The following is a 17,572-nucleotide window of genomic DNA, read 5'->3' as shown; positions in this document are numbered from 1 at the left end:
GCCCTGCAGTTGAGGAACCTTTCTCAGGTGCAAATGAGTGGTAAATTACAGGAGAGAGAGAGGGGTGGGGGGTATTCAGGCCTTTCTGGCCTTAACCTCAGTCTTGCTCAGTAAGCCCCAAGGGACTGAAGGGATGTGCAGTTAGAAACTAGCCAAGGGTTAAGGTTCTACAGTAACTCAAAGGAGGCTTCCAAGCTAGCAAAGCTCAGGAAAGTGCAACTTAATTGTACCTACAGGCAGGTGAGATCTGGAGACTTGCTGAAGGAATGAAGACTGACCATTGTAAAGATAACTGTTTATTCTCTTCACTTTTACTCTATTATTGTAAGTGCTAAAACCTGTTCAGAGAAAGAAATGAGGGAACATTTCCTATCAGAAACAGAACCTTACCTTAGATATTGAGTGTTTTGGGGAGGGCTTTTTACATCTGAGCTTCAGTACAAAACAGCCTGAGCATTGCTTTGTTTCTGCTGACAATCTTTCTCTAAATAGTATATTTTTGAATCCTTTGAGGACATGAGGACCCTTTTCCTGGCAAAGACTGAGGCCAGGTGGTATAATATAGTACTTGCACAGAATTTAGGACAAGACCGATGGAGTTTTTTTTTTTTTTTTTGAAACATCTATAGATTTGTTTGGGGGGTTCATCAAATTTGTTATCTTCAAAATGTTTGTGTCCAGTCAAATAGGCCCTCAATAAATGTTTATTAAGGAATGAAATGTAGAATTTCCTTTGCTCTCTTGTTTATTTAGACCTTGGCCTTAAACCTGACCATGTGTAGATAGCAGCTGTCTTCCTCTAAAGAAGCATTTGATCTTAGGAAAATGCTCCACTTCTCTGGGTCAACATTCATCTACCTGAGTCCAAGTTCCCTTTAGCTCTCACCTCTGTCTCATGCTATTTTTCAGTTGGCTCATCAGTCATGCTGCCTAATTCTGGAAGCTGTTCAGGGCCCTGTTACCTTCAGTGCTGCAGTGTGGTGAGACTGCACTGGGGGAGGCTGGAGGGAATGGTACAGTTTGGTGTCTGTATGGTTTCTTTGCTTGATGGGGCTGAAGTATCGACTGGAATGTTTTCTCCTTACTTTGCACTTTGCATTATTCTTTGTTGTGACACACCATTGAGATTCTGACTTAATAGTCTGGTGATATTATTTTCTCAAGTCACAAGTTATGCCTCAGGTAAGAGCACACTGGAGCAGTATGCTGGAAACTTTTCCATATATTCACTAAACTACTAATGCTATTTCAATGACACTCTAGTAGGCATACTGTCCTTATATATTGATACTTTGTTAGCAGCTTTCAATTATATTTTTTAAGAATCAGAAAAAAAGTCATGTAGGTAGGTGATTATTAGCTCTGCTAAAAACAGAGATTTAGAGAAATTAAGAGCATTCTCTAAATTCTTGTACTGTAAGATAAATTTCTGGTCCACATATGTGATTTTTTCTAACAAGATGTAAAAACAGATAAATAGATGAATATATAAATATATATACAGGTATGTTCAGTACTTAGTACTTATTAAAATATTCTTCAGAACACTTCTAAAAGATAGCTCAGAAATATTATCTTCATTCTATAGATCAGGGGACAGTTTGGACAAGGTAGAAATTCAATCATTCACCTACCAACATATTAACAGAAAAATTGGTTTTTGGAGATCACATTCTTCTAAATGATGTGTTGAAATAGAAGAGTACTGTTTCAGAGAGACATAAGTGCTCCAAATGAAATAAAACAGGGTGACATGATGCTATAAAGTGATTGGGGTAGGAGAAGCCAAAATTAGCCATGGTGACCTCAGAAGGCCTTTTAGTGACCTCAGAGCTGAGACCTCAATGTGGGGTGGGAGGAGCTTGTGCATATTTAGGGAAAAATGGAATTAATGTCTGTAAAGTCTTGGAAGAATTCAGGACTCATAAAGGAGGGGACAAAAACAAGTCCAGTGGTTGTTTGTTTATAGCACTTGGCATTGTCTGAAACAATGTCACTTGTGAAATTATTGTCTATCACCCTTACAAGAATATAAATTCCAAATCCCAGGGACTTTGTTTTACCCTGTTTATTATTCTTTTCCAGCACCTAGAAATGGTCTGGCAGATAATGGGTATTTAGTAATATTACTGAATGAAAGAAAAAATTATGCTAGGTATATGAAAGTCTTTCCAGCCCAGCTCCTGACTTTTCAGGCAAGTTAAGAGAAACCCAGCAGAGGTGAAAAGTTTTCCAGCGGGAATGGGACCAGGTCTAGGCTTTTGGTTGATGGGCCTCTGATTTTTCCTCTGCACAATCCTGCCCTCTACTGCTTCAACTGTCAAGAACCAGTCAAGTATATTAAAAAGCACAGGTTCTGCCAGATAGAATGGTTTGCTTTCTGGATTTCACATTCTAAGGTCATATTTGAAAAATCTTGTGTGTTCCATCTAAAGAAAAAGAAAGTGAGAAAGAGATTTTCAGCACTGAGGAGAAAACCAAATAGAATGTGCCTTTTCCCCAAGCATTAAAACCAATATGAGATTTTGCAGAGCTTTTTCCAGCAGTGCAACTTCGCCTCAGTCATATTCTCCAACTTATCTCACAGCATGGCTCCAAAATGCCTATCTTCACTCCCATCCCTAATGAAGAAACTGAGACCTCCTCCTGCCCCTAAGCCAGAGAAGAAGTCAACTGCTCTGGATTTGCCAAAGGGAGAAACAGAACAGCTAGATGCAATTGAACATATTGATGAAGTACAAAATGAAATAGACAGACTTAATGAAAAAGCCAGGGAGGAGATTTTGAAAGTAGAACAGAAATATAATAAACTCTGCCAACTATCTTTTTCGAAGAGGTCAGAATGGATTACCAAAATTCCAAATTTTGGGGTAACAACATTTGCCAACCATCCACAAGTGTCTGCACTGCTTAGGGAAGAGGATGAAAAGGCGCTGCATTATTTGACAAGAGTTGAAATGACAGAATTTGAAGATATTAAATGAGGTTACAGAATAGATTATTTTGATGAAAATCCCTATTTAAAAAATAAAGTTCTCTCCAAAGAATTTCATCTGAACAAGAGTGGTGATACATCTTCAAAATCCCCTGAAATCAAATGAAAATCTGGAAAGGACTTGAAAAAACGTTCAAGTCAAATACAGAATAAAGCCAGCAGGAAGAGGCAGCATGAGGAACTGGAAGCTTTTTTACCTGGTTTACTGACCATTCTGATGCAGGTGCAGATGAGTTAGTAGAAGTCATTAAAGACAATATTTGGCCAAATCCATTGGAGTACTTCTTGGTCCCTGATATGGATGACAAACAAGGAGAAGGAGAAGAAGATGATGATTATGATGATGAAGAGGAGGAAGGGTTGGAAGATATTGATGAAGAAGGGGATGAAGATGAAGGTGAAGAAGATGAAGATGATGATGAGGGAGAAGGAGAAGAAGAAGGAGAAGACGACTAATGGAACACTGATGGACTCCAAATTTTTAAATTATCTCCAGTCCCTGGGAACAAGTTTCAGTCTTTCTTCCCCCCTCTTGTGCTCAGTCTCTCTGTTTCTGAGGTCTCTTTTCTCTCCTTTACACCATGGTTCTCACCTTATTTGGGGGGATGTACCTTGAGCAGAATACAGTGGGAAAATAACCTCTGCCCCTTTCTCTTCCAAATTCATTTTTATCCTTTCCTATCTTGACAAAAACCTTATGGAATCAACACCACTGTGCCCAGTGGGAAAAAAAGAAAAATGTTTTGCTTCTTTAGCTTTGCTGGAACCCAGAGGATGATTGGCCCCTGTATAGTAGTGCATAGTATTCTAGCTTTTTTCCTCTTTTCTCTGTATATTGGGCTCAGAGATTACACTGTGTCTCTATGTGAATGTGGACAGTTAGCATTTACCAACATGTATCTGTCTTCTTTCTCTTATTTAAAAAAAGAAAGAAAAGCTTTTAAAAAGGGGGGTTATAGAAGGTCAGCAAAGGGTGGGTTTGAGATGTTTGAGCGGGTTAAGTGGGCATTTTGACAACATTGCTTCTCCTTTGGCATGTTTAATTGTGATGTTAACGGCCATCCTTGCAATTTAAGATGACACTTTAAAACAAATTTTCTCCTAATGATGACTTGAGCTCTGCCACTCAATGAAAGAATCAGCAGAATCTTGCAGTTTTCCTCATTTATTTCTCTGCTTAATTGCATTATTTGACTGGTTTTCCTTATACTGTCTTTATTGTATTTTAATTTTCCTTCTTTCACTTCACCTGTGTTCCAATATCATACAAATCTTGATCGGGTACTTTGTATTCTGGTTATCCAAATCATATATTTCTTGTCAGATTATTGTCTTTCCGGTACTATTGTAAGTAATTGTTGTTCCATATAATTGTACATACTACACAACAAGCCTCCATGATCTTAGCCCACTTCACTTCAATCCTGAGCATTATTACTGTTGTGGTTAACTCTATTCTCTCTCACACTCTGCCTACTTTCTATCCTTTACTCTCACTGCATCTCATCATCCAACCTTGCACAAGTGCTCTGTTTTCTGGATTCAGTTCACAACCGTTCTCCCCTCTAACAAGAGTCTTATCTCTCTTTCACCTTTTATAAAAAATGGCTAGTTGGGTGAAATATCACAGTTAATGCTACACTTTTCCAAAGGATTTCCTATCTCTTCTCTACTTGCTGGCACTTTAAATCCCATAAAATACATTCCTGCTGTCTTAATCCATTTTGCCTATTCCTGTCACTGATGACATACAAAAATAGGTGGGAGCTGCGAACCTCAGTATACCTGCTGGAGGAGAAAAACCACCAACAAAGGAACCACAAAAAGGTAAAAACCCAAGTACAACTAGAGAGCCCACACTAACAGAAGAAAATGAAAACCTAGAGCATTCAGACAAGGAGATCAAAGAGACCACACCACTGAACCTCATAGAATTCCTACCATAGAATTTCACCCTACAAAGACAACTAGCAAAGCAAGACATCAGGAAGTTCAGAAACAAACAGAAAGAGTCACATAAAATGAGGAGACAAAAAAAGAACATGCAATCAAAAGGAATGGAAAACTCCCCACTAAAACAGCTAAATGAAATGTGATGTGAGTAAAAAGCAGAAAACTGTACTTGAACAACAATTAAAACAGAAAAAGAAAGCAAACCTGGATAAATAAAAAAATACAAAAAAAATGGAGGTAACCAAACTATCAGATATAAAATTCAAAATCATGGTTATAGAAATGCTCAAGGAACTCACAGACAAGTACAAGGAACTGAGTGAGAACTACATCAGCAGGAAAAAGGAATAGAAACTATAAACAAAATCCAGGAAGAAATGAACAATAAAATCTCAGAAATAAAAAAGACATTAGAAAGAATTAAAAGCAAGCTGGATGAAGCAGAGGATTGAACAGTGAGGTGGAGGACAAGGTAGAAAAAAATACCCAGATAGAGCAAGAAAAAGAAGAGACTCAGAAAGAATGAACAGGTGGTAAGGGAGCTATAAGACAACATGAAACATAACAATATCCATATAAGAGGGATACCAGAAGGAGAAGAAGAAGAGCAAGGGATAGAAAACCTGTTTGGAAAAGTAATGATGGAAAATTTCCCTAATTTGATGAGAGAAAAAGTGACACAAATCCAGAAAACACAGACAGTCCCAATCAGGAGAAACCCAAAGAGGCCCACTTAAAGACATAATAGTTAAAATGGCAAAATTCCAAAACAAAGAGAGAATCTTAAGGGCAGCAAGGGAGAAACAGAAAGTAACATATAAGGGAGCCCCAATAAGGCTACCAGGTGGCTTCTCAATGAAAATACTTCAAGCCAAAAGAGAATGGCAAAAATATTCCAAATACTGAAAACCAGACACCTGCAACCAAGATTATTCTACCCAGCAAGGCTCTCAATTAAGGTGGAAGGCCAAATAAGGAGCTTCCCAGATAAAAGAAGTCTAAAAGAATACACCTCCACCAAACCATCTCTGCAAAAGATGCTAAAAAGTCTCCTTTAAGAAAAGGAAGGAAAAGAGTATGTGAGAGAGGAACACAGGTATGAAAAAATGGCAATGAATACCTATCAATAATAACCTTAAAGGTAAACAGATTAAATACTCCAGTCACAAGATATAGAATAGCTGAGTGGATAAGAAATCATGACCCACATATATGCTGCCTACAAGAGACCCACTTCAGCACAAAAGACCTACACAGACTGAAAGCAAAGAGCTGGAACCAAATAGTCCAAGCAAACAGACAGGAATAAAAAGCCAGGTAGCAATATTCATATAAGAAGAAATAGACTTCAAAAAAGGGCTATAAACATTTTAAATATACATGCATCCAACATAGGAGCACCCAAATACATAAAGAAAATCTTGTATGACTTCAAGAAAGATATTGACAGCAACACAATTATAGTAGGGGATTTCAACGCCCTACTGTCGAAAATGGATAGATCTTCTGATGCAGACTCCAGCCAGTGGTGTCCATGGTGTTGTGGATGCAATGAACAAGTTTACACATCCTACTGAAGTCCTGTGGACAAAAAGGGACAGCATGGCTACTTTCCGAGAGAGAGAGAGAGAGTACTTCAACCCTTGACTAGACAGATTTTTATTGCTTTCTAATATCATATATCAAAGGAGGTTGTCATTCATCATGCTCAGCATTGCCTTGTGTGATTACTTTTTACAGATTAACAAAGAAAAATGTTGCAAACGCAAGGGAACAATAAGAGTGGATGGTCTGGTTACACTCTGTCCTTGGGAGAATTAGCACAGACTTTAGGAAGTTACTTTAAAGATATGCAGTAAACATTTTCAGCTTCAACTTAGGGTAAGGGAGTTTTAGCAAAAGCAAGCCTCAAAGCAGCATATCTGGTTTCCCATGGGAAAGCTGATCCATGGGTTTGGCTCTTGTGTGCTGACTCGCTCCTGCCAGTTTTCCAATAGGGCTGGGCTACATTTGCCACTGCCAGGTGTATTGGTACCCTATAATTTCCACACAAAATATAAACAAAGATATTGTGGCATTGAATAATGTCTTAGATCAAATGAACTTAACTGATATATATAGAGAGCCTTTCATCCCAAAGAAGCAAAATACACATTCTTTTGAAATGCACATGAAACATTTTCAAAGATAGATCACAGGATAGGACACAAAACAAATCATAGCAAATTCAAGAAAATTGAATACATAATCAAGCATTTTCTCTGACCGTGAGGGACTGAAACTAGAAACCAACCTCAAGGAAAAAACTCAAAACCACTCAGACTCATGGAGTTTGAAGAGCATGCTATTAAACAATGAATGGATCAAGAAAGAAATCAAAAGTTTCTGGAAACAAATGAAAATGAACTCACAACAATCCAAAACTTATGGAACACAGCAAAAGCAGCCCTCAGAGGGAAGTTCATAGCGATACATGCCTACTTAAAAAAATAGAAACATTTCAAATAACCAGTCTAACCCTATACCTACAAGAACTTGAAGAACAACAACAAAGACAGCCCAGAGCAAGTAGAAGGAAGAAAATAACCAAGATCAGAGCAGAATTCAATAACATAGATACTAAAAGTACAATTCTAAAGATTAATAAATCCAGGAGCTAGATCTTTGAAAAGATAAACAAAATTGAAAAACCTTGAAGGAGACTCATCAAGAAAAAAAGGGAGAGGACCCAATGAAAAAAATTTTTGCTTAACATGAACTTTGTACAGTATCTTTGGTGGGCTACAAGGTATTAAAAATGAAGCAATCCTCAGCCTTCAGCTTAAAGAGGCTTACAGTCAGACAAATATAATAATGTAATATCAAATGTATACAAATCATAATATGAGAAGTATGAAATGAGAAAAATGTTGTGTGAAAGACATAAGTTGGTAGAGGAGTAAGTGGAAGCTACACTGACCTCCTCCTAGGACCAAAATGAAATTACAACTAAATTACAGAAAAAGATTCCTGAATTAACAACCGGACACTAGCTGGAAAGAAGCCTACACTGAGACCCATCATAAATAAAATGACAAGGCTTAAGACAAAGAGAGATTTTTGAAAGCTGCAAGAGAAAAGCAGGCAGTTACTTACAAGGGAGCTCCAATTAGACTGGCATCTGATTGCTTGATAGAAACATTTCAGGCCAGAAGGGAGTGGCATGAAACATCTAAGGTGATGAAAAGCAAGGACCTACAACCAAGTCTATTTTACCCAGCAAGGCTATTGTTTGAAATTGAAGGAGAAATAAGGAGCTTCCCAGACAAGAAAAAGCTAAAGTAGTTTGTTAACACCAAACTGGTCCTGCAACAAATGTTAAAGGGCTTGCTTTAAGAAGGAGGAAAGGAAAGAAAAAAGGAAGGAAGGGGCAAAAAAAGAAATAAAGAAGAAGAAAAGAAAGAAAGAAAGGCAAACCAGAGAAAAACAGTCTAACAATAACATGGCATGACACATATGTCTATCAATAATCACCTGAATGTAAGTGGCTTAAATGCTCCAACCAAAAGACAGGGTAGCTGAACGGATAAGTAATCAAGACCCATATATATGCTGCCTCCAAGAGACCCATCTCAATTTGAAAGATACACAGACTAAAAGTAAAGAGTTGGAAAAAGATATTTCATACAAATGGAAAAGAAAAAATCTGGAATAGCAGTACTATATCTGACAAAATAGACTTTAAAATCAAGGCTATATATAGTAAGAGACGAGGAAGGTAACTACGTAACAGTAAAGGAAATAATCCAACAAGGGGATATAATGCTAGTAAATATTTACACACCCATCATAGAAGTATCTAAATATGTAAAGCTAATCTTTATGGACACAAAGGGAAAGATTGACAGAAATTCAGTCATAGTCAAGGATTTTAACACTCATTGACTTCAATGGATAGACCTTCCAGGCAGAAAAATTAACAAGGAGAGAGCAGCCTTAAATGTATACTAGATCAAATGGATTGAGTAATTTCTTCAGATCATTTCAATCCATAGCAGTGGAATATACATACTTTTCAAGGGCACATGGAATATTTTCTGGGGCCCCATTAGGACACAAAACATGTCTCAATAAATTTAAGAAGATTGAAACCATATCAAACATCTTCTTAACCACAATGCTATGAACCTTAAATCAATCATAGGAACACTGAAAAACACACAAAGACATGGAAGCTAAATAATGTTATTAAACAATGAATGGGTCAACAACAAGATCGAGGAGGAAATCAAAAGATACCTTGAAACAAGGAAAATGACACAACAATCCAAAACTTGTGGGACACTGGGGAAGCTATCCTAAGGGGGAAACTCATAGCATTAGAGCCTTATCACAAAAAAGAAAAGAAAGAAGAAAAGAAAAAAAAAACAAAAGACTCAACTAAACAATCTAACTTCATACTTAAAGGAACTTGAAACAAGAATAACAAAGTCCAAAGTGAGAAGAAAGGAAATGATAAAGATCAGAGCAGAAATAAATGAAATATAGTCTAAAAAATTATACAAAATGTCAATGAATCCAAGAGCTGGTTCTTTGAAAAGATAACCAAACTTGGCACACCTTCAACCAGACTCATCAAGAAAAAAAGAGAAAGGACCCAAATAAATAAAATCGGAGGTGAAAGAGGAGAAATAGTACTTCGTTGACACCAAAGAAGTACAAAGGATTGTAAGAAAATATTATAGACAATTTTATGCCAACAAATTGGACAACCTGGATGAAATGGATAAATTCCTAGGAACATACAGTCTTCCAAAAAAAAAATCAGGAAGAATATAGGAATCTGAATAGATTACAACTAGTGAAATTGAAGCAGTAGTCAAAAAAACTCCCAACAAACAAATGCCCTGGAGCAGATGGTTTCACAGGTGAATCTTACCAAACATTCCAAGGAGAATTGATAGCTCTCCTTCTGAAACTATTTCAAAAAATTTAAGAGGAGGGAAGGCTCCCATTCTCATTTACTAGGCCAGCATTATCCTAATTCCAAAACCAGATAAAGACATTACAAAGAAAGAAAATCATAGGCCAATATCCCTGATGAACATCGATGCTAAAATCTTCAACGAAACATTAGCAAATCAAATAGAGCAATGCATCACAAAGATTATACACCATGATCAAGTGGAACTTATTCTTGGAACGCAAGGTTGGTACAGCATTCACAAAACAATAAATGTGATTCACCACATAAACAAAATGATCATATCAATAGATGCAGAAAATGCTTTTCATAAAATTCAGTACCCATTTATGACAAAAAAAAAAAACCCTCTCAGTAAGTGGGAATAGAGGGGACATTCCTAAACATAATAGTGGCCATATATGGCAAACCCACTCCCAGCATCATACTCAATGGGCAAACACTACATGCATTCCCCTTAAGATCAGGAACAAGACTGGGATGTCCACTTTCCCCTCTCTTATTCAACATAGTATTGGAAATCCTGATCACAGAAACCAGACAAGAAGAAATTAAAGGCATCCAAATTGGAAAGAAAGAGTAAAATTGTCTTTATCTGAAGGTGACATGATACTGTATGTAGAGAACACAAAAAGTTATACCAAGAAACTACTAGAATTGATAAATGAATTTAGCAATACAACAGGATGCAAAATTAATATGCAGAAATCAGTTGCATGTTTACATGCCAATAATGAACTAACAGAAAGGGAATTTAAGAAAACAATCTCATTCACAATTGCTTCAAAATGAATATAATACCTAGGAATAAATCTAACCAAGGATGTAAAATTTTTCTGTACTCAGAAAATTACAAGACACTGTAGGAAGAAATTAAAGAAGATACAAATAAGTGGCAGCACATACTGTGTTCTTGGATAGAATGAATTATCATCATTAAAATTTCTGTACCACCTGAAGCAATCTTTAGATGCAATGTAATTTCTATCAAGATTCCAATAACATATTTCATGGAACTAAAACAAGTATTTTAAAAATTTATATGTAACCACATAGCAACAATGATCCTGAGAAAGAAGAACAAAGATAGGAACAAAAGAAGAACAAACTCACACTACCTAATTATCAAACTATACCACAAGGCCACAGTAATCAAGACAGCTTGGTACTGGCATAAAAACAGACACATAGATCAATAGAACAAAATAGCCCAGAAATAAATCCATACCTTTATACTCAATTAATATTCAACAGAGGAAGCAAGCACATACAGTGAGCTAAAGATCATTTGTTCAATATATGGTGTCAGGAAAATTAGACAGATACATGCATAAAAGTGAAGCTAGATAGCCTCCTTACACCACACACAAGAATAAATTCAAATGGATCAAAGAGTTAAATGTTAGACCCAAAACCATAAAAATCCAAGAAGAAAACATAGGCAGTGAAACCTCAGACATTGCTCATAGCAATTTTTTATTGGATATATCTCCCCAGGCAAGGGAAACAAAAGAAAAAAATAAACAAATGAAATTACATCAAACTAAAAAGTCTTTGCACAGTAAAGGAAATCATCACAAAAACAAAGAACCCAATTAAAAAATAGGCAAAGGACATGAAGAGACACTTCCCCAAAAAGAATATACAGATGTCCAACAGACATATGAAAAAATGCTCAGGGACACTAATCATCAGAAAAATGCCAATTAAAACCACAATGAGATGTCATCTTACATCTCTCAGAATACTATCATCAATAAATCAAAAAACCACAAGTGCTCACAAGAATGTGGAAAAAGGAGAATCTTTTTGCACTGTTGGTGGAAATGCAGATTGGTGCAGCCATCATAGAAAGCAGTATGGGATTATCTCAAAAATTAAAAATGGATCTGTCTTACATGATAAGATGCTCAGTATCACTAGCTAGCAGAGAGATGCAAATTAAAACTACAATGAGATACCATTTCACACCATTGAGAATGGCCATCATAAACAAAGCAACAAACAACAAGTGTTGCAGAGGTTGTGGAGAAAAGGGAACCCTAGTGCACTGTTGGTGGGATTGCACACTGGTGCTATGACTGTGGAAAACAGTTATGGAATTTCCTCAAAAAAATGAAAATGGATCTGCCTTTTGACCTGGCAATTCCACTGCTAGGATTATATCTGAAGAACCCTGAAACACCAATCCCAGAGAACCTATACACCCCAATGTTCATATGAACACAATTTACAATAGCCAAGTGCTGGAAGCAACCTAAGTGCCCATCAGTAAATGAATGGATCAAAAAACTATGGTACATTTACACAATGGAATTCTATGCAGCGGAAAGAAAGAAGGATCTCCTGTCCTTTGCAACAGCATGGATGCAACTGGAAAGCATTATGCTAAGTGAAATAAACCAGGTGGTGAAAGACAAATACCATATGATCTCACCTTTAACAGGAATCTAAACCGCAAAACAAACAAGCAAGCAAAATATAACTAAAAACACTGAAATTGAGAACAGGCTGACAGTGACCAGAGGTAAGAGGGGAGGGAATTTCAGGGGAAAAGGGGAAGGGTTTACAGGGACAATTTTAAAGGACACGTGTACAATAACAAGGGGGAATGGAAATGGGAGAGAGGTGGGGAGGGCTGGGGGGAAGACAGAAAGCTGTACTTGAACAACAATAAAAATATTTTAAAAAATAATAAAATAAAATAAAAATGAATCTGTGTTTTGACCCAGAGATGTTACTTCTGGAAATATATCTGAAGCCAAAACACTAATTCCAAAAAACATAAGCACTCCTATGTTCACTGTGGTGTCATTTACAATTGCCAAGATATGAAAGCAGCCCAAGTGTCCATCAACAGATGAGTGGGTAAAACAACGATGGGACATTTACACAAAGGAACTCTACTTGGCCATAAAGGAGAAAATTCTACCCTTTACAACAGTATGGATAGACCTAGAGAACATTATGCTAAGTGAAATAAGCCAGTCAGAGAAAGACAAATACCATCTGATTTTACTCACATGTGGAATCTAATGAACGAACTGAGCAAGCAAATAGAGATAGACTTATAGAGAGCAGATGACAGCTGTTGGAGGGGGTAGATTAGAGGGTGGAGGATTAAGCAAAAAGGAGAAAAGACTCATGGACATGGACTACAGTGTGGTGATTAGTGGGGGGGTATAAGGAAACTAAATGTTAACAGAAAAAAATACAATAAAGATTAAATTTAAAAAATGAAACAATATAGACAAATTTAAAAGACACCATTAAAAAGATACATTTAGGCTTGTTATAGATAAAAGAAGGAATATTAACAGTAATGAAATGCAGAGCAGCATTTTAAAAGGTCAAAATGTTTGAAAAAATACAAAACGTAGGAATTAAAAAAAAAGATATTTGAATTTCCAGATCAGCCAGGAGATGTAGAGAGCTAGAAAGTGTCAACTCACCCTTGCAACAAGAAAAATGCTGGACAGCTGCCAATTAATGACTTTTCTTGAACCTCTTAAAGTACTAAGGCCACAGATCAAATAGCTAATAAGAAATCTTCAAAGAGACAGGTGCCAGCAGGGAGAAACAGAACTTAAGCTTTTTCATACCTGGGGCAGATGTCATCACATGCCAAACAAGCCAATTAGAAAATTCAGCTAAGTGTCTCAGGTTCGATTCCCAGTCAGGGCACATGCCTGGGTTGCAGGCCACAGTCCCCAGCAACCACACATTGGTGTTTCTCTCTTTCTCCCTCCCTTTCCTCTCTAAAAATAAATAAATACAATCTTTAAAAAAAGAAAATTCAGCTAGAAATATCAAATGAACTGCTAAAGGCTAAGTGGAAAAGCAGAATAAGTTTGGAACCCTGAGAACAGCAGAAGCAGGGAGAACAGGGTTGGCAGTAGTCCAACCTCATTACCAGCAGTCCATATATGTAAGAAATGGTAGAAGAAGCTCTTCAGTCAGAAGAAATATATTAAAAGTCAGAAACTCATATCTATACAAATAAATGAACAGTGTCAGAATGGGAAATGTGAGTTCAAATAAACTATTTTTTAATTTTAATTGCTGTAAAAGGAAATTTAATGTTTAAATAATTGTATCAATGTATTCAATACTGATAATTTACATAAAAATAAAGTATATGACAACAACAGCACAAAAGATAGTAACCAGGGATTGAGAATATACTATTACATAAATTCCTCTACAGCATGTGAATTATATACCATTATTTGAGGACTGACTTGAATTATTTTCAAATGTATATTATAAACCCTAGATTATGACTAAATAAAATGTTGAAGTATAAGCACTTGAATGAGAAATAATAAAATGGAATAATAATTTTAAAAAGGCTCAAATAAACCCAGAGAAGACATTTTAAAAAAGAATAGACAGAGATACATGGAAGAAATTGAAAACAGCAAGATCATAAATGATAATTTTAATCCAGCATTATAAATACTCATTTCAAATGTGACTAAATAAACCAATTTTAAGAAACAGACTGTCATAGATCCAGCCATATGTACTTTACAAGAATCCTAATTTAAACACAGATATGTAGATCGGTTAGAAGTAAAAGTATGAAAAAATATACAACATGAAAACACTAAATAAAAGCTGGGCAGTGTAGCTATATTGATTTCAGATGAAGTAGAATTTAGACAAGGAATATTATCAGTAATACGTGATAAATTAACTAATGATAACAATATAAACTTTTCAAGAAAAATAATCCAGACAGGTAACAATAAAAAATGAGTATAACCTAACAACTGAGCTTCGATAAAAGAGGGAAAACCTGATATGTTCAAAAGAAGAAATAGATGATTGTACAATTATAGCTGGAGAAATCAAAACTTATCTTTCAATAAATGATCAAACAAATGGACAGGAAATCAATACAAGTACAGACACCTGAATAATCAACCAACCTGACTTAATTGACATGTAGAAAACACTTAACCCAATAACAACAGAATGCTCATTTTTTACAATAGCACTATTCCACAACATGGACAATACTCGGGGCCAAAATAAACTGCTGAAAAATTTAAGAGCATAGAAATCATAGATACTGTGTTTTCACATTATAACAGAATTAAATTAAAAATCAATAACAGGCCCTGGCTGGTGTGGCTCTGTGGATTGAGTGCTGCTCTGCAAACCAAAGGGTCTCTGATTCGATTTCCATTCAGGGCACATGCCAGGGTTGTGGGCCAGGCCCCCAGGAGAGGGTGTGTGAGAGGCAACTACACACTGCTTCTCACTGTCTCTTTCTCCTCCCTTCCCTTCTCTCTAAAAATAAGTAAATAAAATCTTTTTTAAAAGTCAATAACAGAAACATAATAAGCAGAAACATCAAATATTTGGAAATTAACCCAACCTATACCTCCAAAACAATTCTCAGGGCCTTCTATATGAACAGAGATCCACACAGACTGGGTAGTACCCCATCTCCATCTCTTCATCTCCCCAAAAGGACCTGACTCAGGCAAAGAATGGCTGTGCAGTTCTGTGCAGGCCACGCAGTTACAGACCACACAATCTGTTGAAGGTGCTACAGGCTCTGCAATGAAATCTGACTCACCTTCTACTTCTAGTATCCCTCCTCTCAGTGAAACGGTATCTGCAGCTTCCTTATTGATGACAACCAATCAGCACTCATCTTTCTTGAGTGGCTTGAGCCATAGTGAGGAGATTCCAAATACTACTACCACACAACACAGCAGCACGTTACCTACTCAGCAGAATACCTTTTCATCATTGACATCTTCTGGGCACACTTCAACATCCACTCTTTTGCACACAGGCATGGAGAGTGAGGTGAATCTTCATTCTTCCTCCAGCACTTTCTCTACCATGTCCAACATAGTCTCTGCACCTCCCCCAGTGATCAGTGTCTCCTCAAGTCTCAATAGTAGCAGTAGCCTGGGCTCAGCCTAGGCAGCAACTCCACCATCACAGCCTTGACTCAAAGCTCAGTTGTGACAACTTCAGGAAAAGCTCCTCTTAATCTCCCTCCTGGGGCCCCACCATTGTTGCCTAACTCATATATTATGGCTCCAGGGCTGTTACATGCCTACCTGCCACAAGTTTATGGTTATAATGACTTGCAGATGCTTCAGACAAGGTTTCTGTTGGATTACTAAAGCATCCCATTTCCCATACCCACTATGCCACTGACTGGGAGGGATGGTAGCCTGGCCAGCAACCCTTATTCTGGTGACTTCACAAAGTTCGGCCATGGAGATGCCTCCTTCTCAGCCCCAGCCACAACCTTGGCCCAACGCCAACAGAAACAGATACAGACTCATCACACCATGCAGCAGACATTCCTGAACCCAGCACTGCCTCCTGGCTACAGTTACAACAGCCTGCCATACTACACAGGGGTTCCAGGCCTCCCCAGCACCTTCCAATATGGGTTTGCTGTGTTCCCTGTGTCTCCTACCTTTTCCAAGCAGCATGGTGTGAATGTCAGTGTGAATGCATCAGCCACTCCTTTTCAACAGCCAGGTGAATATGGGTCTCATGGATGCAACACTGGAAGAAAATATCCACCTTTTTAAAAGCATTTCTGGACAGCAGAGAGCTAATTTGGCCCAAGGCTGGGGGCTATGTTTTGTGTGTGTGTGTGTGTATAGATTTGCACTGAAGTCTTCTTTCAGAAAGCAGACCACTGAGGAGAGCCTGCTGAGCTGGGGGCATAGCCTGTGTGGCTTGGGGAAATGAGTTGGTGGATACCTTCTGGGCTTTGAACTTGTCTTTCCCCCATTTCCCTCTCCCTCATGTGTCTGACCCTGTCTTACCCATTTCCAGTTCAAGCAGTGCAGCTTCAAAGCATCAATGCACACACCTGCTGTTGCTTTTGTTTTGTGGAAAGCATGTAGTTTCAACTTGTAACAAAAATATTTGTAGTCTTCAATTAACTGTGGTATTTCTTTAGCTTAAAAAAAAATCAAAGACGGATTCCAGAGAGGGATCACAAGGCTAATGCCAACAACTGAAAATTAAGACAAATTTCACTTTGCTATCCTATACAACTTACATTTTATTTTTATTGTTTATTTTTATTGTTATTTTTTATATTTTTATTTATTTTTTTAAAGATTTAATTTGTTTATTTTTAGAGAGGGAAGGGAGAGAGAGACAGAGACAGACAGACAGACATCAATGTGTGGTTGCTGGGGGTGATGGCCTGTAACCCAGGCATGTAACCCAGGCCTGACTGGGAATCGAACCTGTGACACTTTGGTTCACAGCCCGTGCTCAATCCACTAAGCTATGCCAGCCAGGGCAATATATTTTTATTTCTTTAAGTTAATTATATATTTTTTGTTTTTCCTCTGTTTAGTTTTCTTTGTTTAATTGCATTCTTTGACTGGTTTTCTTTGTTCTCTCATATTGCATTTTAATTTTTCTTCTTTCACTTCACTCATATTCCAATAACACACTACTTTTGATCTTTTACTTTCTATTCTTTTTATTCAGGTCATATATTTCTTATCATATTATTGTTATTCCAGTATTATTGTAAATAATTGTTGTTCTATACAACTGTACATACTACAGAGCACCCCTCCCTGATCTTGGCTCATTTCACTATCTTCCTGAGCTTTATTACTGTTGTGGTTAACTCTATTCTCTCACACACAATG

At 37.1% G+C, this 17,572-nt stretch overlaps 2 pseudogenes; both read left to right on the top strand.

Moving 5' to 3' along the window:
* Positions 1–2,588: 2,588 nt before the first annotated feature.
* On the top strand, positions 2,589–3,451 carry LOC123825849 (annotated as a pseudogene).
* Positions 3,452–15,312: 11,861 nt separating this feature from the next.
* On the top strand, positions 15,313–16,510 carry LOC123825840 (annotated as a pseudogene).
* Positions 16,511–17,572: the final 1,062 nt, after the last annotated feature.

The sequence above is a fragment of the Phyllostomus hastatus genome, unplaced genomic scaffold (genome assembly GCF_019186645.2).
Source record: "Phyllostomus hastatus isolate PE091 unplaced genomic scaffold, TTU_PhHast_1.1 phas_contig_65, whole genome shotgun sequence".
In the NCBI taxonomy this organism is placed as follows: Eukaryota; Metazoa; Chordata; class Mammalia; order Chiroptera; family Phyllostomidae; genus Phyllostomus; species Phyllostomus hastatus.
The sequence above is the reverse complement of the archived record's forward strand: the minus strand, read 5'-3'. Positions and strand labels throughout refer to the sequence as shown.